Genomic DNA, 24,732 nt, shown 5'->3' on the forward strand with positions numbered 1-24,732 from the left:
AGAAACCTGACAAATTTAGACACCAGCAGCTGAGTGAATGCCTATAACTGGCTGGAGAGAGACACATATAACATGCAATTACTTGAGACTTCCCCGAAGGAAAATTCTACACTGGATGTGGATTATTTTTGTGTTTCTCTTTTCTGATTTCCTCTTCAGTGAAAAGCTATATCTAAGTAGTACCCCAAATTCAGAAGGACTTTACTAGTGATTTTAATGATGCCACAACGAGAGAACACAAAGTGAGGCAAATCTCTGAGGAACACATTATTTCTGTGCCTCTCTCCAACAAGTATGATTAGGAAGATGCCTGTCTATAGAAAGCCAGCTGTAGCTGCACAAATAAAAATGTTGGAGGGAAAAAGCAAGTGGTTACCAGTCTCCCTCTGTAATTTCCTCAACTATTATAAGACCAATTGTTATTAGACTACTAATTCTGTTCAGGTAGTGAAGCCTTACTGAAGTTCTACAAAAAATCCATTCTCTCTACTTCTCTCTGGTTGGCTGACTGTTTCCCACTCCTCCAGATCCAATTGTGCCTACAGCAACTGCTTACGAATCAGTTGTGAACACATGTTGCATGACGGAACCCAGGCCTGGTTCAGGGGTTCGGTATGGTGGAAAACTCTCTCCTCCAACCCGTGCTTCCAAAGCTTAATAACAAAGGAATAACAAAGGAAAAAAGTTTATTAAACTACTACTACTATAAAAGACACACACACTAAATCCAGAATTAAAACCTTCCAAAACATTCCTCCTTGCCTCACCTCAACTCCAACAAACCACAGTGAGAGACAACTTGGACCCTTAATCAAGTCATCACCCTTCAAAATAATCAATACTCAGTCCAAGGGAGAGAGGAGTCTCCCTTGCACCACAGACCCCCAGGAAACACAATTGCCACTTCTTGTGTTTCCATGTCACACATGCCCAAAGAAAATCTGCCAGTGTGACACTCTCCATGTCACAGTGCTCTCACCACCATGCATGGACAGACTGCTCATAGGCTTCTTTAAGGATATTTTGCCAAGGACCAAAAGAAACAACATTCCAGTGTCTCATTTTGGGGCCACAGTACACCCCCATTTTCCTCCTCCCCTGGGGCCAAGAGTGAAAAGAGAGATCTTCATCTTCCTGAAGACAGAGGGCATCATCACACCCTCCTCAGCTTTTCTCTGTTCATTCCTGTGCTGGTAGTTGCTGGAGGAGTTTCTTGGCTCACCATACATCCCCCTAAAATGCAGTCTCTCTCTTGAAGGAGAAATTGGTTTAGTCTATGGCTAACAAGAAGAGTCCAGCCAAAAGCCATTCCATCATCTCCCCCAACCTTCTCTTCCTAACATCTCTGGTCCCAGGCTGTCTCTCTTTCCTTTCAAATCAAGGAGGAGTAATATTTCACAAAGCCTTCATTCCCCAGGAAAGGGTTAAAAGTCCTGGACTCCCTGGATGGATGAAATCTTGGCCCAGGACTCTATCTCCCACAGCCTCCCCCTGCTTCTCCTTCTCTTCTGCTGGCAAACTTCCAGGTGTCTTCAGGCTCTCTGTCTCTTTCCATCTAGGTTGGTGGGGAACAAAGACATCTCAGACTTCCTCCACCTTTCCAACTGCAGGAGCTGGCTCAGTTCCAGACCCTCTATCCTTTGGCCTACCTCAGCCTGGCTGCATGGCTTCCCCTCCCCCACCCAGCCCGTGGCTGGGGAGGGGAGGTCTGCCCTCTCTGATGATTGATGACTGGAACCAAAGAGAGCATTCACTGGGAGTTCTTGCTTTTTAACCCCCTGTGTTCTCAGAGGCATGTCCAGCCTTCAGTGATCACTCCAGGTGCCAATATCCAAACTTGACACTGATTGTTTTGACTACCCACTTCCTGAAAAATTCTCTTCTATATCAAACCATGACAATGGCTGATGCCTTACTGGAAAAATTCCAGGTCTATCAAGCCATAGCAAGCTCTCTGTAATCATCCTATCACTGTGAACACCCAAGAGCCTCATCTGCAGACAGCCTTGCCCTAAGAAATCAAATCTGGTTCCAGATTCTTTTCATGACTTTCAAGATCACCATAATGCAAATCCACACCTATCCAAAAAGAGTGGGAAGCAAGAACTCAGCTTAGACAGCTTTATTACTAATCTACTATTATTTAATTACTAATTACTATGATCTTTGTTAATAATACGCTACATACATTGTAAGACCATCAGAAAAGTAATGGTTCCTATGACTTATGAAAATGTCAAAATGAAAATCAGCTTGTGACAAAAGTAATCGAATTAAGAATTTGATGACCAGTTTGTGGATAATTTACATCCTACACATTAACCCTTTCAGAATGGGAATAAATTTTAAGAATGCATTTCAAGGCTAAAGTAAAAGCACATGTTGGTTCCAGAAAACAGAAGCATTTTTTGGTTCCAGGAAACAGAAGCATTTGTTGGTTCCAGGAAAAATAAGGTTGTATCAAAACAGAGCCTAAAAGAATCCTTGACTTGCAGCTAGAACAAGACTAGCAGGTGAGGTGTGCGGACAATAAGTGTTTATCTGAATAGACAAACTACTTTAGTTTAGGAAAATTAAACACTCTTTTGGTTACCTAAAATCTTCCTCAGGTGAGAAACAGAACAGGATATACATTCTGGGGTGTCTTTTTTGAACTATACTTCTAATGCAGTATTGAAAATCATAACCTTTTATTCTACAAAAATGAGACTAGACTTGTCCTAATGTTGACTGATCTGAATCAGAGGAGTCAAGAAAAATTGCTCAGATGAATGGCATAGACCCTGTTTATCAGTGTTGAAGAAGAAAATAAGTTTATTGAAGAATGATTTAGTTCTAAGTCCAATGGCATGTAGTGGCAGGGATCTGTTCCTCATGAAACTTTACTCCAAGGCTGATAGCACCTATTCAGAGTTTTTGGAGAAGGCTCAGAACTATCTTTTGGGTGTTTATCTCTCTGAGGAGTTAGCCAGGGCATAATCAACTTTTTCACAAAAGAAGGTGTATTTCACACACCTTTCTTATGAATTATGGTCTTGCTCCTTGCTCGTCCCCAGTTTATGCTGCAGTAGGTAAAAACATCTTTGAAAAGAAGCCTCACTGCTACAGACAGAAATTTCACACAGACCAGCTCTTTGCTGGAGGGATTACCCTTGAAAAAGTAAAAAATAAACAATAAACTAGATAGTTAAACACCAAATAAATTTCTCTAAATTAGTTTTATCTCAGGAAATTATGAACACATCCACTTAAGTATAAACACAAGTACATTAAAAAAAAAAAGGTAAAACAGTAGACCAAGAAACTAACCAAACTATTTCTGCCTCATCCTCAGAAAGAAATGGAGATGAAGGAAACATTACTCTATAACAGTTGTCATCACTGTAATATTGAGTATTAGCAGGAGACTATACATTTTGTCACTGTGATTGAAGGCAAATTGTTGTGCATTGTATTTCCTTTCACAGGAAAATAGACATCTTATGACCAATTGTGTGTTTTTGTCACTTGGGGTAAATCTGTAGAAGACTGTATGTATGTATGTAGAAGACTGTAGAGTGAAAAGTCACTCTGATAAATACTGTGAAAAATCCTAAAGGAAAAAAAATGGGATATTTCAAACCCTTACATTTCCTAATGCTGTACAAATGCAGTTTTGTATTTTAGAGTGTTTTTTGTTATGATGATCAACTAAATGTTTCCAGTCTGATGAGGCTACTGCACCTACCTAGACAATCAAAGATGGCTTCTAGATATGTTTGCTACAGTGTATTTGCATGGGGAAATGTCCCTGGAGAGATTTGGGAGCCATCATTTAAACAAAATTACACTCTTCAATAGCTATAGTTACTGTATATAGTTACTGTATTGTGCCAGGATTTAAAAAACAGTCTCAACAATTTATTCGTTTCTGGATGCATCTCTGTGCACAGAGCAAGTTTCACTTTTGTGAATGTTCTGATGATTTTACTTACACCAGCAGGAGTAGTACTACATTAGCCCAGAAGGGTTGCTTGTAACCCTGATGCTTCACTCAAGAGCCAACACCTAATTACACCTACTCATTCTAAAGCCAATAACATGCTATGGCCTGGCTGTATCTGCTGGAAATTGTAACTTCTGCCATTTCCAACATCTTATCCAACAGCACATAAGCTCAAAGGCTGTCATGGTTTGACACTGGCACAATGCCAGTGCCCCCATGAAAATGTGATCCCTACCTTGAATGCTGTGAAGTGGAATCTAGAATAGAGCAAAGCAGGCCCAAGCTTAATAACAGGAAAAAAACTTTATTAAACTACCACTACAAAGGAAAAGAGAAAACTAAAGAAGGGAAAAAAAACCACACAAAGATCCAAATGAAAACCTTGCAAACCATTCCTCCCCCCACCACCACCCAACTCCAACAAACCACAGTGAGACACAATCTGGACCCCAATCAGGTTTCCACCCTCCAAACAACCGATACTCAGTCCATCAAGGGAACAGAGTCTCCCCTGTGCCACAGACCCCCCAAGAAAACACAGCTGCCACATCCTGTGTTTCCATGTCATACATGGCACCGCCCGGAGAAAAAGTTTGCCATGGTGACCCTTCTCCTTTCCATGCACAGTGCTCTCACCACCAATGCATGGATGGTCAGACTGCCTTTAGGATTTTTCCTTTCAAGGATGCCCTGCCAAGAGGGGAGAAAACAACAGTTCAGTTTTTCATTGTTTGGGACCACAGTCCCCCCCCCATTTTCCCCTGGGGCCGAGGGCTCAAGAACAGAGATCTTCTTCTCTTCTCTTTCCTTTCCAGGGCAAGTGGGCGCCACCACAAACCCCCTAACCTTTTCTCTGTTCACTCCACTTTTGTCTTTTTTTCAGCTGAAGCAGGTCTCTTGACTCACTGGCATCCTCCCAAAACACAGTCCCTCTTGATGGAGAAGATTTGGTTCAGGTTGTGGCTAACACGGAAAAGTCCAGCCAAAAGCCACTCCTTGTCCCCCTCCCATCCAGAATTCCTCCTTCCAACATCCCAGGGTCCAAGGTGTCCCTCTTCCTCTCTTTCAAACTGAGGAGGGGAAAAGAAAATTCACAAAGCTTTCATTTCTCAAGGGAGGGTTAAAAGTCCGAACTCCCAGGATGGCTCGATGCCCGGACATCCAGCAACTCCCACACAACTGGGCACCTTGCAGCAGCTCCCCTCGCTCCTCCTTCCTTGCGGCTTTCTCTCTCCCTCTCGGGAGAGGAACTCTGGGGGGAGAAATGGAGACATCCCAGATTTCTTCCACCCTTCCATCTGCAGGGGCCAGACCGGTTCCAGTCCTTTCACCACCCTTGGGGCTTTCGGCCTACCTTTCTCAGGCCATGGGGGCTTCCCCTCCCCCACCCAGCTTGTGGCTGGGCAGGGGAGGTCTGCACTGCACGCTGACCGGAACCAAAGAGAGCGAGTTCCCCTGGGAATTCTGCTTTCAACCCCTCTGTGTTCTCAGAGGCGTGTCTACTTTCAATTGGTCAATATCTAAATTGACCTCTTCCTTCCGGAAAAAATTCTCTTTCCGTGTCAAACCACGACAAAGGCTTAGAAAGTCATCTCTGTTTCTCATACAATTTTCTGAAAAGAAAGGGTGACAAAGGTTGTTGGAGGTTTCTTTTCAGAATTTCTAATCTTTTCCCATAAGAAACCTCATATGTATGGATTTTTTATTAGATTCAATACACTTATTAATACTGGATTTCTTTAGGGCATATTAGGTATAACTTTTTGAATGCAGAAGAAAACTTTTTTAGTAAAAAAAAACCCAAGAAATTATCAAATTGTAGGTGTGATAGTCAAGAATATTATTAAAGCTACAAAATTCATGGTATCCATAATTAGCTCCATGTAAATATTGTATGAATGAAGAACAGCTTAGCTTCAGCTTCAAAACAAACATATCCTCAGCCAGGAGGATGAATGTTGAATTTTCATGGTTACAGTGGCTATACATTTCCATCAACAGACACAGCAACTAATGAGTGAAGCAGTCACTAGGACAGATTAAAAGAAGAAACATTGCACCCTTTAAAGATAGAGAATTAAAGCATGTGATAAGAGTATCTCACTTTTAAAAAGCCAATTTTACATTATACCACTGAGAAATGTGTAAAAGAAGTTTTGAGGCTTTTAAAATCTTTGCACATTAATTTAATGGCATGTCAAGCTTGAAAGAGAAAAGTGTAGAATGATTTGATAAGAAAGGTGTCAGAAGTACCTTTATTTAAAAATGTACAAAGACTTATTTTATGCTAGGATGGAATGAGTACAAGCAAGGAAAAACAAACTTATGTAAGTGTAAATTACATTGATCTTGTGCTATAATTCAGTGATACTGTGCTCATGTACAACATATATATGTTGACTGGGAGAACTTTAAGTACTTAAAGTACTTATTTCCCATCTGTTTTGATCTAACCAGAGTTTTTCTAATTTCATAATCCTTACATGTCAATCTCTGAGGTAAAAACATGAAGGAAAACCTCAAAATGCCATCATTGAAATTTCAGTGAAGCAAATGGAAAAAAAACTATTATAAAGGGTCACAACTTCTTACATCCTACACTACATCAATTTAATGCAGAGGTATAGGTTCTCATTTAGGAAATAACAGATCTCCCACCTCACAAAGAAAGTTGACTACAACCTTGAGGACAAGAACTGTTGAAAAAAGAGAATGAAAATCAACAACTTGGACTGGATTAGAGTGAAGACTGGAGATTCACTGCTTTTTAAGTGTTTCCAGATCCCAAAGCTCTCTTAGTGATTTTGGGTTTGTGGGACAAGGCTGAGCCATGTGGCAGTATTCTCACATGCTTCACTGAGGTGCACCACACACCTTTCTAATTCTGGGGTGACAGAAGTCATCCTGGACTCATTACTTATAATCAAGTGAGCATAGAGAGAAAGAGTTCTGCCTTTCTGTCATAGGGAAATTATGAAATTTCTTATCCTTTCACTTTCCCCAAAGTAGTGTGATAACAAACAAATTGTTTGGTGCTGGACAAATATGCATGAGATTTATTCATTTGTATCCACTTTAGTAGTTTAGCAGATACCTGTCAATGGTACTGGAAGATAAGACTAGCACGTTTTCAATTTATTTTTTTTAACAGCATTGAAAACCAGCTGAACCAGTGTGACAAAGGCAAAGGACAAATGTCACATTTTAATCCTGTCAGTAAAAAGGCATTTGAAGTACTGCCTCTCACTAAAAATACATGTCTTTTTCAATAACATAGCAATTCTACCTGTCTGTTTCCTTCACCATCTACTTTACCAAAAGCAGATTTAAATGTATCTTCATGGATGTAGATGTCACTTGAAAGGAAATTTTCCACAATAAGGAGCCTAGTGGACAAACAAGTCATAACCAAGAAATCACAAGTCAACCATGTCAAACGAACAGGGAGAGATAGCAGAATGGCCACATTGAGTCAGGATGGATCCAGCAGAATGTCAGTGTCAGCATTCTCCTACAACCTCTCACTCTGCCTGAATATTCAGAGGTTAAAGGAGGAAATCTAGGGAGTGGTTGAAAGTGGTGTAAAATTACTGGAGAATCACACCTGCACAGAGCAGTTTTTCTGTTGTGCAGTGTTTTTTGTCCCTTCCTCCTTCCAGACAGCCTGCCATAATGTTGAAGAAACAATTTCCTGGTATGCATAGCCTTGAGCAATGAACTTCTAGTAATATGAAATCAAATTAACTTGGAATGGTCTAGTTGATAGATATTCTCCCTTACAGTAAGCTCAAGAAATTAATTGTTTTTATGTTGCTCTGAAAGATGAATTCTTGCCCCACATTGCCATGTTTTTACATAAATTTACTCCTACCCCAAAATAAACTAAAATTATGTTTAATTTTAATCCCATGGTCTTTTCAGTGCTGTCAATTAATTCATTAATTAACAAAGATACTTTTAATTTTAACCTTATTAGTGAGAGATTAAAACAAAGACCCTCAAGAATTTTATTACCTCTGAGCAATCTTTACTAAGATCATAAAATATTTTTGTGCCAACTCTTTGATAAGTGCTACAAGCACCTACTTTACTGCCAGAAGAATGCATCACATGCTTGCACTTGTGTCCATGGGAAGGGCTGCTCCTTGCACTACTTATCAAGGTTCCCGCGCCTGGGCTCTGGCATCTCCACCTCCCTATGAAGCCAGGTTCAGGCACAAGTATCAGACCTTGCAGAAAGGATATTTGCATCTCTGCTTTCCCAGGGGATTAGTGAGAAGGCTATCACTTGGGATGATATTTTCTGCTTCCTGTTTTGTCTGAGAGCAGGGTACACAACTGCACAGGATGCCCTCCATGCTGACAAGCTCCTGCTACAAGAGTTTTCTCTAATCATAAACAATGAACATTGCACAAGATGCCAGTGCCTCTTCAAGGTTCCTTATGCCTTTCTATTCATATAATTAGAGAAAGTTAGAGAGATACACATTAGTTTTGAAGATGTGACCATTTCCAGGATAGAAAAACCTAAAGTAGTAAACATTGAAAACACACAATCAAATAAGAAAGTATATCTATTTTCATAAAAATAAGAAATAAGTGGATGGATTTGCATATGTTATTTGAAAATTATTATCATAACCCTCTAATTTAAATTATTTATTAAGAGGCATATATTTACTTCTCAATTTCTTCATTATCAATAAGGAGGGAAAAAGTTATTCCTTCCATTCTTTCCTTTAGAAGACCCTTCTTTTGGGTAAAGAATTCTGCCATTTTTGTGACATAATTTATTTTTCATAAATTCCTTTTATCTACTGCATTTCCCAAATCTGTTTGAAGTTCAGACAGCTCTAGACAGATGAAATCACTGGCATGTATTAAAAAAAAACCTGCCTTTGAAATATAATCAACAAGGAATCTCTAAAGAGAAAATACAATCCCTCTGTGTTCCTATGAACTATAATTTTTACTGTCTTTGTGACCAGTACCAAAGTTTGCGCATTTGACTTAGGCCAACTAAAATAATATAAGCCATATTGGCCAAAAAATCTTCATGAAATGTTAACAATACGCCTACTTTCAAGAAAGGAGGCCTTTATAGGTGAAGTCCAGGCTTTTGGAAATTTTCATATAATTTTGGATATTTTTTTAGGTTCACTATATGTCTTTCCTATGCTTTCTAACAAAGCAATGTCTCTTTATCATAATGAAAAATCTGCCAGTTTAAGGTAGCCTATCCCATATTGCTTCATTTTGTGAAGTATGTTCAAATTATCAACAATACTTTTATTGACCTCATAAATTACTTTATTTAAAAAATATTTAATTTATCTGTATTAATTTGGCTTATTATTATGAAAAGATTTTTCAAGCATGAGACAGTTATTTGAAGGTAAAGGTAATTGTTGATTAGAACACAATTCTGCTTCAAAAGTGTTGGGGTAAAGCTGTCAGGCACTTTATATTTAAGTAAGGTTCAATTGTGACGACTCAGACTCCAGAGCAAGGGCTTTCTTGGTTTCAACAAAGACACAGTGCAGATTAAGGCCTTTTGTAACTCAATGACGTTATTGTCACAGTAGAAACCTTCACAGCTGTTTCGAAGCACAGAAAACCACAAGTGTTGCCTACATGCACTATGAAAAAATGTTCTGTGAAACAATAAATGCACCCACAATACTTTGTTGTTTGCAAACTATCACTTTGGTCTCTTCCAGCAACAGTATCAGTCATACCATGAGTGAACATGGTGGGATAGGAAAGCAGGGGAGATGCTGCTTTCCTCAGTAGAAGGTAGCGTGGAGGAAGGTTTTAGAAAGGCCTTGGGAATGGTAAACTGAGGAAAAGGATGCATTCATGTATGCCCCATTGTTTTAAAAAGGCTTTGGGAATGGTAAACTGAGGTAAAAGATACATTTATGTATGCTCCACTGTTTCGGGAAAGTCCCACTTCAGCATTCCTCTGTAGACCCCCTTCTCCCCACCCCTGAGCAGTTCCTATTGGACCTGGCCCCTGGGGTGGTTCTGATGTGCCTTAGCTGGACAATATCCTCATTGTTTAGACCTTATCTCTTAATTTTGCTGTATAAAACTGTATCTGGGCAATAGCCCGGGGCCTTTGGTCCCTGCTATGGTTCAGGCAATACAATCTCTCTGGACAAGCATACCATTGGTCTCTCTTGGTCCCTTTATCTCGAATCCTATCGGTGACTGAGGCAACGCCGCAGCTCGGACCGTGCTAACCCAGATGCTGCCTGGTAAGCCAAGGGCAGTGGGACTGCGGAAAACCCTGGCCCTGGAGGGGACAGCTAGCTGGAGGGTCCCGGGGGGCCGGGGAGGGGCAGGGGACAGCGGCGAGTAACCCCCGAGAGCAAAGTGGAGGTCGAAAGAGAAGAAACAGTGTAATTTCCTACTGGCTGGCCAAGCCAATTCAATCCAAGTGACCCTTCAAAGCCCCACTGTAAATGTCTTCCTTATACAAGTTCTCTGAAGAAACACTGACCCACCATGGTCCTCCTTCACTCAAGGATTCCACTCATTGTCATCAAATTCGGGTTTCCTGACCCCTCTCGGCATGCTCAGCTGCATCCCAAACAGCACACGTTAACTTTGATGCTCTTCTCCTCTCCAAGAATCAGTGCTCCTCTCGGACTGCTCCTGGTTTTCTTTAGATTCATAACTGCAATTTATATGACTGTAATAGAACTTTATTGGGTTTTCTGACTTACTGAAAGGCAGAATGCATCCCTAAAATGTTTGCACTCCTTTATTTCTGTAAGAAAGAAAAACTGAAATTGTGCAATGCAGGCACAAATTGAGAAAATGCATCAAACAAGCTTCTTTGTTAAATCACAGGCCTCACAGAGGAAATGTGTCTCTACATTATCATGTTCTGTCTAGACAAAGCAGTTTTCATGCACAGTGAAGGCCAAACTGCTGAAGTTCAAGAATTCATGGCTTGATGATATCAAGTTTTTCCTACTGCCTGCAGAAATCACACCACCACTCTGCATTTCCTAAAATATTAGACTCATATTCCCAAGATTTTTGAGCTAGACTTGTGACATCATCTTTCCAGCAACATATGCAACCTTGCTATTTTCCAGTATTTAGAGATCCATAAATGAAGCCTGATAATAATTATGGGAGGAAGCATTTAAATAACAAGGTAGGTAACATGGTAATGTTATTGAGAACTGCACTAAAGTGTGAATGGGAGAAGGTACATCTCCTTGTCCCCGCCTTCAGAACACATGCAGTTAGCCTTCCCTGAAGTGTGGAATTACAGACAAGTCTCCCCATTCAGTTTTGCTTCCAGATATGACACTGGTTCCACACTAGATTTTATTGTCATGATAAAAAAATCTATGTGGAAAACTTGAGGAGGAGGTGTGAAAATATTTGACTTATTAGGTTAGAACTGGTATAAAGGGATGAGTTGTGTCAGTCTTATTCACAAAGAGAACTTCCTTTCAACAAGAAAACCAGCTGGAATAATAAAGGTAATTCTGTGAATGTTCAAGTTAAATTGAACTATTTAATATGGATTTTTTTTTTCTGATGTTTATTCCTCACAGGAATAATATCTGTGTAAAAAAAAAAAAATTCTTTTTCCCCAGAAGATCAGACAAGACAAAAAAAAAAAACAAAACAAAACAAAACAAAAAAAAAAGGTGCTTCTCTTTCGACCGCCACTTTGCTCTCGGGCGTCACTTGCTGCTGTCTCCCGCCCCTCCCCGGCCCCCCGGGACCCTCCAGATAGCTGTCCCCTCCAGGGCCAGGGTTTTCCGCGGTCCCGCTGCCCTGGGCTTACCAGGCAGCGTCTGGGTTAGCACGGTCCGAGCTGCGGCGTTGCCTCAGTCGCCGCTAGGATTCGAGATAAAGAGACCAAGAGAGACCAATGGTATGCTTGTCCAGATAGATTGTATTGCCTGAAGCGTTGCAGGGACCAAAGGCCCCGGGCTATTGCCCAGATACAATTTTATACAGCAAAATTAAGAGATAAGGTCTTAAACAAAAGAGACAGTGTCCAGCCTGGGCACATCAGAACCAGCCCAGGGGCCAGGTCCAATGGGAACTGCTCAGGGGTGGGGAGATGGGGGTTTACAGAGGAATGCTGAAGCGGGACTTTCCCGAAACAGTGGAGCATACATAAATGTATCTTTTACCTCAGTTTACCATTCCCAAGGCCTTTCTAAAACCTTCCTCCACGCTACCATGCCAGCTGATAACAACAATTCCCTCTTCTTTACTTATAAAGAAGAACAGTGCCTTGGGAAAAGGTAAACTGTGGCTCTTAAACTACAGTGTCTTTCTGCTTGTCATCTTCCCACCAATCGCTTTCCGTGGCAGCAGCAGCAATGAAAACCGGCGCGGAAGCCTTCGGCTTTGAGGTGATGACCTTGGAGACGATCCGCTTCAGAATCCCAAATGCTAACAGAACTAAAAACAATGCAACTAGAAAGTAAAAGATGTCTTTTAAAAGAGACACTGCCCACCCAGAAAGGTCCCAGTCTTTGAACAGATTTTTAAACCAATCCTCATTTTCTTGCTTCACATTCCCAATGAGGCTTCTCATTTCCTGAATGGACGAGTGGACACTCTGACCTTTAGATGACAGATCAAAACAACACAACCCATCAAATTCTTTACATCCATGACCATGTGCCAACAGCAGGAAATCAATAGCTGCCCTGTTCTGGAGGGTAGCCTTTCTGGTTATTTCCTCGTCTTCTAGAAGGTCACTCAGGGCTGCTGATGTTAAATTTGCCTGCTTTGTCACCCAGCATTCTAGATTGCCTAATTCACTCAATGCTTTGGCTGCCGCAACCCATGGTAAAAACACCGAGACGGCAACTCTTTTGGATTTTGCCCAATGATAGATTTCTGCATCACAATGTTCATCAAATTGACTTGCACTCCGCTTAGTAATTTTTTTCCCACCTTTTGCTTGCCCAATTGGAATTTGGGTCATGTTGGGGGAAGCAAGGGTCAGATGCCCAAGAGTGCATGGACCTCCAATAAGACAAGAGGGGATTCCTGGGTACGCTCTGTCCCCACAGATAAGAAACATTCCCTTGTCCAGCTTGCGTGGATGGAAATCAGTGGTGGATATAAATTTCAGCTTGTAGACAGCTGTGCACCATTGACCTGCTCTGAATTCTACCTTGTACTGTTTGACATGCTCATATAGATTTACTTCTTTGGTTGGGGAAAAATCAAATTGAATGCAAAATTCAGCTTTTGCAGAGCCTAGGAGTTCTAATTCCTGGGGCTCCCCCTCAGCAGTGGGCAAATGTGAAACCCACCCTTGCCACAAAATGAGGGGATTTCACACTTGTGCTTTAACTTGTCCTGCACCTTTAGGTATTTTATTTTCGTTCACCTGCTTTTGCAAACGGACCAGATCAATTGGGAACTCATCCTCCTTACATGGAACCCCTATTAAACCTGTGGACATCGGATTTTCTGCTGAGGCAGTGGACAAACACATATGATCCTGTTGCAAGGCTTGGGCTAGCGTGACCCACACATTTTTCTTGGGCTGTGGAACAATCCATGCACCCACCGTGGAAGGGTAGATGGCCATTCCCTGGAACCAAGCAATGAGCAGGAATGTGGAAATTGACATTCTGCTAGTCTGAAAGAAAGATAAAATCATACAACAAAGTGAACTAACTCTGAAAAAGATACAATTTGCTCTGCCAGTATAAAGGAAAAATAGGAATTAGGGGTCTCCTCCTTCCTTGTGGCGTTTTGTGTTTGACGCAATTGCATTCTCTGTGGGATTCCCCTGAGCATCAGGGGGGTTACTCTGTGGTCGACTCACTCCCTGTTCAGCAGTATATGGTCTGGCCCACTTCTTAGGAATCCACCTGAGTCCGGAGGGTGTGGACACACACGCATACCCTCTTCCCCAAGTGATAAGCTGGTGGGGACCCTGGATTTCTCCAGAGTCTGGATCCCTAATTAACACTGGAGGTCTCTCTTTGGGTCTGAGCTGCTGATGTTGTTTAAAATGACGCAGGACTGGAGGTTCAGGCCTATCAAAAGAACAATTTAGGAAGTTAATGGTGAAAAGGGCTTTGCAGAGCCTCATTTGCGGAGACATGGCCTGAATATCTCCCCACTGGCGAAGGAGGACCTTTTTTAGGGTCTGATGTGTTCTTTCTATCACAGCCTGGCCGGTGGGGGAGTGTGCAATTCCTGTCTGATGGTTCACCCCCCACTCTTGTAAAAACTCACAAAACGCTCTGGAAATATAGGCTGGGCCATTATCTGTTTTGATGGTAGTGGGGACCCCCAAGGCTGCAAATGCCTGCATAAGATGTTTTTTGGCATCTGCAGTTTTCTGTCCCATGTGGGCTGAGGCAAAGACTGCTCCGGAGAAAGTATCTACTGAAACATGTACATGTTGGAACCTCCCGAATTCCTGTATATGTGTGATGCCAGTTTGCAACACTTCACAACTGAGGAGTCCCCTGGGGTTCACTCCTGAACTTACTGTTGGTAGAGTGGACTCCTGACACTGGGGCAAGCAGCCACAATTGCCTTGGCCTGGTCACGCCGCAGTTGGAATTGGCGGACCAGTCCTGGGGCATTTTGGTGGAACAATTTATGGCTCACCTTGGCCTGCTCGAGGATGTTTGGTTGGCCAACCAGCTGCAGAGGGGCGGCCAGTGCATCTGCCCTACGGTTACCTTCTGCTATAAAACCAGGAAGATCGGTGTGTGATCTCATATGCATTACAAAAAAAGGCTGCTCTCGGTGTGAAACTAGATGGATTAGTTTTGAGAGCAAACTGAATATCACTGGGTTGGAAACCTCTTTGAGCACTGCGTGCTCTGCCCTGGACACCACACCTGCTACATATGCTGAATCTGTAACTAGATTAATTGGTTCTGAAAACTTCTCAAAGGCCCTGACAACAGCGTCCAGCTCAGTGACCTGTGGGGAGCCCTCTACAACTTTTACATCAGCTTCCCACTGCTGAGTCTGGGGGTCTTTCCATGTGATCACAGATTTGTGGGACCCTCCCGACGCATCTGTGAAAACTGTCAGTGCTTTTAGTGGTTCACTGCTCTGGATACTTATTGGAATTAAATGAAACTGCACTTCAAACAATCTGTGGCCTGGATGGTTGATGAGAATTTGTCCAGTAAAACTGTCTAAGGAGAATTGCAAGCTTTCATTGGTCTGAAACAGGTGCTCGAGTATTTCCTTAGAGAGTCTCCCTGAGGATATTCTGACAGGGAGATGAATGCATGCGAAGTCACACCCCGCCAACACCTGCAAACGAGCTCTGGCTCTCATGATCAGCTGGGCCATCAACTCTTGTGGCATGGTGATACTTTTGGACAACTGGTGACCAAGGAACACCCACTCTATAATTAAGAGGGGATCTCGTTGTTCTGTGTCTCATTGAAAAATCAATCCATGGAGGTGTGGCAACTTACCAAGAATGATGAATCGGAAGGGCAGGCCCTCACGACACCTGTGAGCCTGTCTGTCTGCTAGGGTGGACTGAATTTTCTCCAAAGCAGCCTTGGCCTCCTGGGTTAGGGCCCTCGGGGAGTCTAAGTCTTCCCCGCACCTCAATAAATTGAAGATGGGAGACAACTCCCCCGTGGTGAGTCCTAACCAGGGTCTGATCCAATTTAGAGATCCACAGAGCTGGTGGAGGTCTCTTAATGATTTTGGACTATCATTTATCATGGGTCTCTGGGGTGTGATGGTTCTGTTACCAATTTCAAGGCCCAGATACTTCCAGGTAGGTGCTGCACTTTTTCCTTCTGCAACTCAAATCCAGCCACCGACAAGGCTGAGATAGTGTCCTCCACTGCCTCTGCAAGTACGTTGTCACTGTTGGCACAGACAAGGACATCATCCATATAGTGATACAAAATGCAATCTTTCCACTTGGCACGGACTGGGGACAGAATTCTGGCCACATACCACTGACAGATGGTGGGAGAGCATTTGAGCCCCTGAGGAAGGACCGTCCAATGGTAGCGTTTCATGGGTGCCGCTCTATTAAGAGAGGGCTCAGAGAAGACAAAGCATGATGCATCATCTGGGTGTAGGGGAATTTGAAAGAAGCAGTCTTTGATATCAAGCACTGCCAATTTCCAGTTTTGGGGAAGCATCGATGGGGAAGGCATTTCAGGTTGAAGAGATCCCATGTCCTCAATGACATTATTAATTTTTCTCAGATTGTGGAGGAGCCGCCACTTGTCTTTCCCCAGTTTCTTAATAACGAACACTGGAGAATTCCAAGGGCTTTGGGTTTCTACTATGTGTCCCTTTGCCAATTCCTCTTTTACAATTTGAGAGAGCGCACTCGCTTTTTCTGTAGTCAGCGGCCACTGGTCTACCCAGATGGGTGTATCTGTCAGCCACTTAAGATTTTGGGTAGGGCGCTTCTCAGTGGCCGCACCTAAAAATCCTGGGGGCCTGGAAACTCTAACTTTGCCCCCCATTGGGACATGGCATCTCTTCCCCAGAGGGTGAATTTTGAGTCCAGAACAAATGGGCATAGCAATGCTAATTGCCCATTTGGTCCCTTGATTTGGACCACATTTTTGGATTCTTGTGCCACTTTTGGGCCTCCCACTCCTACAGCTGGGTGGCCTACATTTTCCAACTCACATTGCCTTGGCCATTTTTGAGAAGGAATGACTGTCACATCTGCCCCTGTGTCCATCATCCCCTGAAGGCGAACAGAATGGCCCTCACTCTGGAGGCCACACCACACAAGGGGTTTCTCTTCTCCTAGGGTCTCGGTGTAAAAGACTGAGAGGGCATGGTCATAGCACACAAGATGGGGCACTGGAATGACCTGTGCAATGATCTGTCCCTCCGCCAGGAAGAGAGGAGGGTGGACACAGCGTGCCATGAGATAGAAGGTCCTGGGATCAAGCTAAACGATTCCAGGAGGAATTTCTATCTCCTTCGGGGTGTACTTTGTGTCCCCAATGACAAGGTACTTGCAGTTTAGCAGATCATTTCGTCTACGAGTCTCGCAGTCCCGAATGCGGGGCAGAAGCTCTGCTGTAGCCGTGATGAAGTGCCAGTCCTGATTAGAAAAATGAACAGGTTTAGTGAGTCTCAACCGATAAGGTTCAGTTTTATCAGTGGTGTAAGCTTGGCTGCTGACACTAGGTACAATGTGGTGGACAGCAGCTCTGGCCACAACGTTTTGGCCCACCCCATTTTTGTCGTCACGCGGGATAGGACCGCGCTCCCCAATCAGTTTTTTTGCTGACTGGAGATCCCTCCCGCTCCCACTTTCCCTCTTTTGAAGGCCCTGTCCCCCGCAGGGGGCACTGGCCTATGAAATGTCCCTCTTGGTTACAGAAATAGCATCGGTGTTTGGGTGCAGGAGGCTTGGCAGCCCTTGGTGTTTTCGGGGTTACGGTTGCCTCTGCAACCACTTTTCCCCGCGGTTTTATCACTGGGTCCTGTGTCATTAATGAAGCCTTCCAGGTGCACTCCTCGATGAGCTGATCGAGTGTGGGGGGAGGCGATGATGGAAGAGATAGGATGATTCTCTGACAGACTTCATTTGCATTTGTGGTGACAAGTTCTAATGTAAGTTGGTCTTGGAGCTCTGGATTTTGCACCCTTTTTTCCAGAGGCTCGCACTCGATCCACAAAATCCATGAATGGTTCAGAAACAGACTGCTTCAAGGCGATGTAAGAGACAATAGGTTCTTTAGAAGGCATATTAAAAAATGCACGTTCTGCTGCATCCCTGGACAGGTCCAACACTGCCCTGGGAATGCCTGCTGCTTTCTTTTCAGCTTGGCTCCAATCACCTTCACCCACTAGATGTTCTAAAGTGATTTCCTCATCCTCTATATCTGTGGAAAGGCTTGGACTCTGCAAAATCTCTGGGAGGAGATCTGCTGCAAGTCTTTTCCACGTTCTTTCCCACAATCTAAACTCAGACTGAGGGAGCAAGCAACTGAAAAGACGTCTCAAATCAGCGGGGACAAATGTCTTGGAGCATAGAGTAGCTTTTAAAATGCTCTTAAAAAATTCACTTCTTTCCCCAAACTCACGCTTCGTTTTGCAAAGTTCCCTAATACTATCATACAAAAGGGGCTCCCATTTGGCGTTCTGTCCCCTGGTATTATAAATCACAGGGGCCAAGAACGCAGGGTCGGTGTCTCTGACCACTTCCCGGTTCCCCATGCTGACAGCCTGGGCGCTGCCGTTGCCAGGGAGACCGGGAGAGGGAGAGGGAGAAGGGCCGGCTTGTGTGGGAGTGGCCACAGCCGGCGGGGCCGCATGGAGCGGGGCAGGGACAGGGGCAGGGAGTGGTGATGCAACTGCGAGGGGAGGAGCTGAGGGCTGGACCAGGAGCTGGATCACCACAAGGGAGGAGGGGTTGGGATCAGGGACAGGCAGAGGGAGGAATGCGAGGGCTGGGGGCGTGTTCTGGGCTGGCACAGGGAGCACAGGGAGCACTGCGTAGTCGCCTCCATCTTGTGGGGGCTGCACGGGGGGGATGGGGGGTGCAAAGCATGGATTTTCAGCTGCGGGAGCAAAAGCAGGAGGCGGAGAAGGGTTAGAAACTAAATCTACATCTGCACGGTTAGTTTTCTCACCGCAGGGGACACGGGGGGACACAGGGGACGCGACGGGGCTCTTTTCTGCTCCCCGGGTGCCCTGAGTGTCTGCACTCTCTTTCACAACATCGTAAACGAACAAAAACATTCTCATAAAACCTTCTTTCACTGAGGGATCTCCTGCCTTTGTCCTTTCACTCAGCACTGCACCCACACGCTTCCAAAATCGTCTTTCTCTCACTTCTTGCTCTGTTACCTCCAGAACATTTACTGATAACCATCTGACAAACTCTTTCACAAGGCTCTTAGGAAATTTGACACCTGCACTCTGCAGGGGCTCCTGAACTTGTTTATAAATCTCTTTCTGCTGTTTAGTCAGCCTAACACCCATGGCTGGCTTCACAGCAAAATCTCAACCACTTAATGCAGCAAAACCCAAAGTTCTAAAGCTACTACAGAGACTCCCGTCACGCCTGCGCACTGGCGTGTCCCCCCCACGGGCACACAGGAGCCAATGTCTCCTGGCCGGGCCCCTGCCCCCAGAAACCGAGACTCACCCACCGCCGTCCTTTAGACACCACTGCAGCAACAGTTCTCGAACCCACGGGTGGTCTCCCGGGTGTAGGGAGGTGCCGTCTGACCCGTGGAGACCTCACCGGAAAGAAATCTGCATCTGTTCCCACGGCAACAGTCCCGCTGGGCTGTGTGGAGAGGCAAATGGCTCACCACCAGCGTGATCCCAGAGCTTCTCCCCGCAGAGCCAACAGCATGCGTGGCAGCTTATCCGCACCGCTCTCCGCTTTGTTGCTCGTGGTGACACTGCAAAGTGTCTGGAAAAGCTCCTAGCCAGTGCACTGTCCACGACGGCTGGGGCTCGCTTGCTCAGACCAATGCAAAGCCCAACGTTGGTGGGCCACTTGTTGCTTCTCTCTCGACTGCCACTTTGCTCTCGGGGGTCACTTGCTGCTGTCCCCCGCCCCTCCCCGGCCCCCCAGGACCCTCCGGCTAGCTGTCCCCTCTCGGGGCCGGGGTTTGCCGCAGTCCCGCTGCCCTGGGCTTACCAGGCAGTGGCTGGGTTAGCACGGTACGAGCTGCGGCGTTGCCTCAGTCGCCGCTAGGATTCGAGATAAAGAGACCAAGAGAGGCCAATGGTATGCTTGTCCAGAGAGATTGTATTGCCTGAAGCATTGCAGGGACCAAAGGCCTCGGGCTATTGCCCAGATACAGTTTTATACAGCAAAATTAAGAGATAAGGTCTTAAACAATAGAGACAGTGTTCAGCTAAGGCACATCAGAACCACCTCAGGGGCCAGGTCCAATAGGAACTGCTCAGGGGTGGGGAGAAGGGGGTCTACAGAGGAATGCTGAAGTGGGACTTTCCCGAAACAGTGGAGCATACATAAATGTATCTTTTACCTCAGTTTACCATTCCCAAAGCCTTTTTAAAACAATGGGGCATACATGAATGCATCCTTTTCCTCAGTTTACCATTCCCAAGGCCTTTCTAAAACCTTCCTCCACGCTACCATGCCAGCATGATAACAACAACAAAAAACCCCCCAAAAATACCAGCCCAATTAAAAAAAAAAAAAAAAAACAAAACCAAAAAAACTCTGGCACCTCATTTGTAATTCTGACAAAAATGTCATTAAGAGTAAATGCTGCAGCTCAGTAGAAAGGGTGTGCTCACAGAAATTATTTATGTTCACAGTTTTAAGCATTTATAGCTTATTTCTTTTGTTATTAAAAACACAGGAGACAAAAGATACTATATACATCAGTTGTAGTTTTTCTGAATGCAATGTGGGTAGTTATAACTCCTGAACTTTTACTTTTTATGTGTATTGTTTAGAAGAAATTCAAAGTATGAAAAACTTAAACTGTGTCAAGATACTCACATATTAACACAGGCATAAGCAGTTTTCACAAATGTATTTGCCATGCAAAAATATTCCCTTGATTTCAAAAGAATCAGGTAATCTACAGATGAGACACTGAATTTTTCTCTTGCTTCTAAATGGTGCAGCTTCAAGGACATGATTCAACATAGATCATTTGATCTCTTGAAGGATGGATGTGATTACAGTATGAACCAAAATAAATATAGATTTGTGTGTGCTTGTAAATTTGGAATTTGGCCAGTGTTCACTAAAACGACCATGAAAGTTCATAAGCCTACAAATTCTTTCACATGAGTTATGAATGATTTATGGTCCTGTAAGAAAACTCATCTCAATATCTTAATGCAAAACATGGCCAACAATGTTATTACTTGCATTCATTGAAAATAGACAAATATTTTTTGACCAATAAGTTTTTCTCAGTTCAGCTAAAACTTTTATAAATTTTTTTTTATCAAAAAATTGAGCATTTCTTCTCCTAAGTTATTTGTAGAGACTCCTCTGTAAGTAATTATTATATTGTAAATGGTTCAGAAAATTTGTTGTGGAGTTGACTTTTAAAAACAGAGGTGTTTTAACATATTTGACCTTTTGAATGTATTATTTGCACAGATTATTTTGTATTCCTGGTGAAAAGCATTCTTTATACTTTGCACATCCACTATTTTGAAATCAAAGCAATTCCTCATTAAAATTTTTATCTGAATTTTATGCAGTAGTATTTTCTTTAAAATACCTTTGAGTAATTTTTTATGTTAAAATTTAAAAAAAAAAAGTACATATGTAGAATGAATTTCTGGAAAAATTCTTATGGGCACAACTTTGCTTAAGCATCTCCCCCTGCCCACAGCAACTTGGCGAGATGGTACTGCAATTTCAGGTGACATGAATGAAACCAAAGAAAATTATCATATAAACTTCTAAAAAGTGGAAGTACTATATTTTTTATACATGTATGTTAGGTGACAACCAGATGGCTTAAAAGGTTATTTCTAATGTTAATCAAAGTCGTCTAGGAGTCAGATATTGACTCTCTTGGATTTTTTTTTTTTTTGAAGTTTTCTCATTTCATCTAGGCTACAGGTATTATTAAAATAGCTTTACATAGGGTAATTTTGCTTCTTCCTAGACCAAATTAATTTGCACTTCTTCCAGGACCAAATTAGCTCAAAAGCAGGAAAGCATTAAAACAAAAGATATACAGTCAAAAAATCTGCATAAAAGTATGAACATTTTCTCATGCAGTAGTATTATGATGACAAATTTTTGCAAATAGAGAATGTAAATTGTCATTTGTATATGAAGATGAATCTGAAATAAGGTTCAAAGGAAAAAAAAACAAACTTAAAAGTGGAGATGTGTTATTGGTGATTTCCTTGCTTATCTTATATTTCACAAATATGTGAGAAGGTATTCACACAGATATCTTTTTAAATTATTTTATTCATAGAATCATAGAATTTCAAATGTCAGAAAAAACTAACAATCATCAAGTCTTACCATCAGCCTAGCACCACAACCATATTCACCAGTAAACCATGTTCACAAGTGCCATGTGAACCACGTTCTTCAAGAGTTCTAGAGATTGTGATTCCATCACCTTACTGTGCAGTTTGTTCTTTTTTTCAGTGTTCTTCCTTCCTATGAAAAAACTTCTTTCTAATATCTAATGTAAAGCTCCTCGGGTGCAATTTGATGCCATTGCCCATTGTTCCTTGTTACACACAAGAAATGGGCAACCCCCACCTAGCTACACCCTCCTGTCAGGTAGTTCCAGAGACCAATAGTGTCCTTCCTCATCTTCCTTTTCTCCAGGCTGAACACCCCTAGCTCCCTTAGCTGGTCCCTGTAGGATTTGTGCTCCAGGCTCTTCACCAGCTCCACTGCCATTCTCTGGACTTTATCCAGGACCTCAAGGTTTTTCTTGTCATAAGGGGTTTAAAACTGGACACAGTACTCAAGGCACAGCCTCAGTGGTGCCCACTACAGCAGGGAGAGTGAAGTGCCTGATTCTGGTGGCCATACTATTGCTGATATAGGCCAAGATGTCCCTGGCCTTCTTGGCAACCTGGACACACTAACAACTCTTATTCAGATATTTGTCAACAACAAACTCCTCTTGTTTATTCCATTAAACAAGACAGGCAACGACTTTAATGTATTTTTTATTTCCTTAGTATTCTTTTGAAGTAAAGCTACTGTCTGCACAGAAGAGGAACCAAAAATAACCTAAAAGGTTTAAAAGCTTAGTCTGCCTTCTCACTGACCAATCTATTAATGTTATATGATTATTGATGGTGCTGAATAAAAAAGAATCATCTCTGAATCCAAGTTCCACAAAGGTCAACATTTTAGTTTACCTCCATTAGAAAAGGATGGGTCTGACATTAGAATCAAACCAAAATATAATGTTCTCATACTTTCAGGACCATCGCAGTGAAGATTTTGTTTCAGCCTGTTTCTAATATTAATGCAGTCTACATCGTGAACATGTCAAGCTCTTGGAAAAAGTAGACATACTTGCTCTGTAAAACAATCCTTTCAGATAAGAAACACATATCCAAATTCCTTTGAACAAAATGTTAATTTGTAAATAACTGTTGAGAGAAGTTGTGTAGTTCTACTTTATATTGAAATGACAAGATAACATCATAAAATAATCTTCATTCTTTTAGACGTTATTTCATAACATTTGAAGTTGTTATTTTATAAAACAGTTTATAAAAAGTTTTTAGTGTTCATCTTATTATAGTCATATAGGTTTGGGGCTTTTTTAAAATTTCTAACCTAGTTTTCAAAAAAATTTAAGATTTTTATGTAATTAGAAGCACCAAACACCACTAGCCTATAAAAAGGTTTTAGATGAATAACAAAAAAGAAAAGTAATTATAATTTTTTGAATATTTCAGTCAGAAAATTGGAGACCATTAAGTTATTTAGCTTTAATCTTTGGGATCCAGTTAAAAGCTTAATAGTGTCCATTCAAAATCTTAAAGAATTTGCAAAGAAAATGCCAGGAAAATTCATAATTATGAAAATACATCTTTTAAGAAAAAAAGAACTTTCATACTTTGAAGATGAAAGTATTACAAGCACATGATTTAAGACAATCAAATAATTTGAATGCTAAACCCTCCTATGCAGGACAATGACAATGATGAATTCTTCAATGAATTGTAGTATTTCCAAACCAGCTGTCCTTCCCCAGGGACGTGGTCCCAGCACCAGCCTGATAGAACTCAAGAGATGTTGGACAACACTCCCAGACACATGTTGTGATTCTTGTGGATGTCTTGTGTAGGGCCAGGACTTGGGCTTTGAGAATCCCTGTGGGCGCCTTCCAATCTGTCTCAAAATTTTCAAGCCAAGTCCTCACATTTAAATATGTATAAAACCTTGATGTCCATAAATAGATAAAATCCTTAAATGGACTTGTCATCTCAAGAAATTCCAGTTCTCTGGGTGGTATGTGCACAGGTTGTTTAAGTCACTGCTCCTCAATATCTGCATGGGGATATTGTCTCTGGTCCTGAGCATGATGTAGGGCAGGACAGACACACCTGGCAGGTATCCACTGTGTTCCAGTGTCCATAGAAATACATGCATATCCACATCTCCATGTAATGACATCTTATGGACCTTCCCACTTATTCCTAATAAAGTTTTTTACTGTTACCTTAGACCTAGGTAATTGAGCATCACCATATGACTGCAAGGATAGAAAATAATTCAGGATTGTTTGGTTCTAGGATTTCTCTGGGATCGTTAAGTAGTTTAAGGTGTAAACTACTTTGGTAACTCTACTTTGTGGAGTCTTGCCACACATTCCCCTTTTTTTTGTTTCTCTAAAATACGTTTTAGAAAATGTATGAACATGCCATGGGCATGTTCAACAATGGCTTGCTCTGTTGCTTAATGGGGGATACCTGTGTGGTGTTTTATGCCCCATAGTTGAAGGAATTGTTTGATGATGGCTTTGTCTTGAGGCTCTGCAGAAAAATGGTGCTTCCAGCTTTCAGTGACCCTAGCCAGTAGGTATTCCAACAGGTAACTTTAGCTGTTGCAGCAGCGGCATGTGCACAGTGGTGGCAGTGACTTTTGGACCCTGCAGTCCGCTTCTGCTTCTGGATATAATGTTTGCTGGTATCCAGGCACCAACAGTGACATACTTCTTCGATCCGCCCACGAATTGGGTCTGGCGCTAGGCACAGCTCTTCCACAGTCAGGGTCTGCTCTGGAGTGGCCGGGATCAGCTGGGGCACATCTAACT

At 42.6% G+C, this 24,732-nt stretch overlaps 2 long non-coding RNA genes across 2 annotated transcripts; both read right to left on the minus strand.

Annotated features, from left to right (window-relative positions):
- Positions 1 to 4,269: 4,269 nt before the first annotated feature.
- LOC144248274 (uncharacterized) lies at positions 4,270 to 11,783 on the minus strand. Its single transcript, XR_013341665.2, has 2 exons — positions 4,832 to 11,783; positions 4,270 to 4,675 (listed from the first exon to the last, which is right to left on the minus strand). It is a non-coding gene; the product is annotated as an uncharacterized LOC144248274 (long non-coding RNA).
- A 109-nt stretch (positions 11,784 to 11,892) lies between these two features.
- Positions 11,893 to 19,226, minus strand: LOC144248258 (uncharacterized). Its single transcript, XR_014951584.1, has 2 exons — positions 19,119 to 19,226; positions 11,893 to 17,063 (listed from the first exon to the last, which is right to left on the minus strand). It is a non-coding gene; the product is annotated as an uncharacterized LOC144248258 (long non-coding RNA).
- Positions 19,227 to 24,732: the final 5,506 nt, after the last annotated feature.

Source organism: Lonchura striata, chromosome Z (assembly GCF_050655825.1).
Source record: "Lonchura striata isolate lonStrDom1 chromosome Z, ASM5065582v1, whole genome shotgun sequence".
In the NCBI taxonomy this organism is placed as follows: Eukaryota; Metazoa; Chordata; class Aves; order Passeriformes; family Estrildidae; genus Lonchura; species Lonchura striata.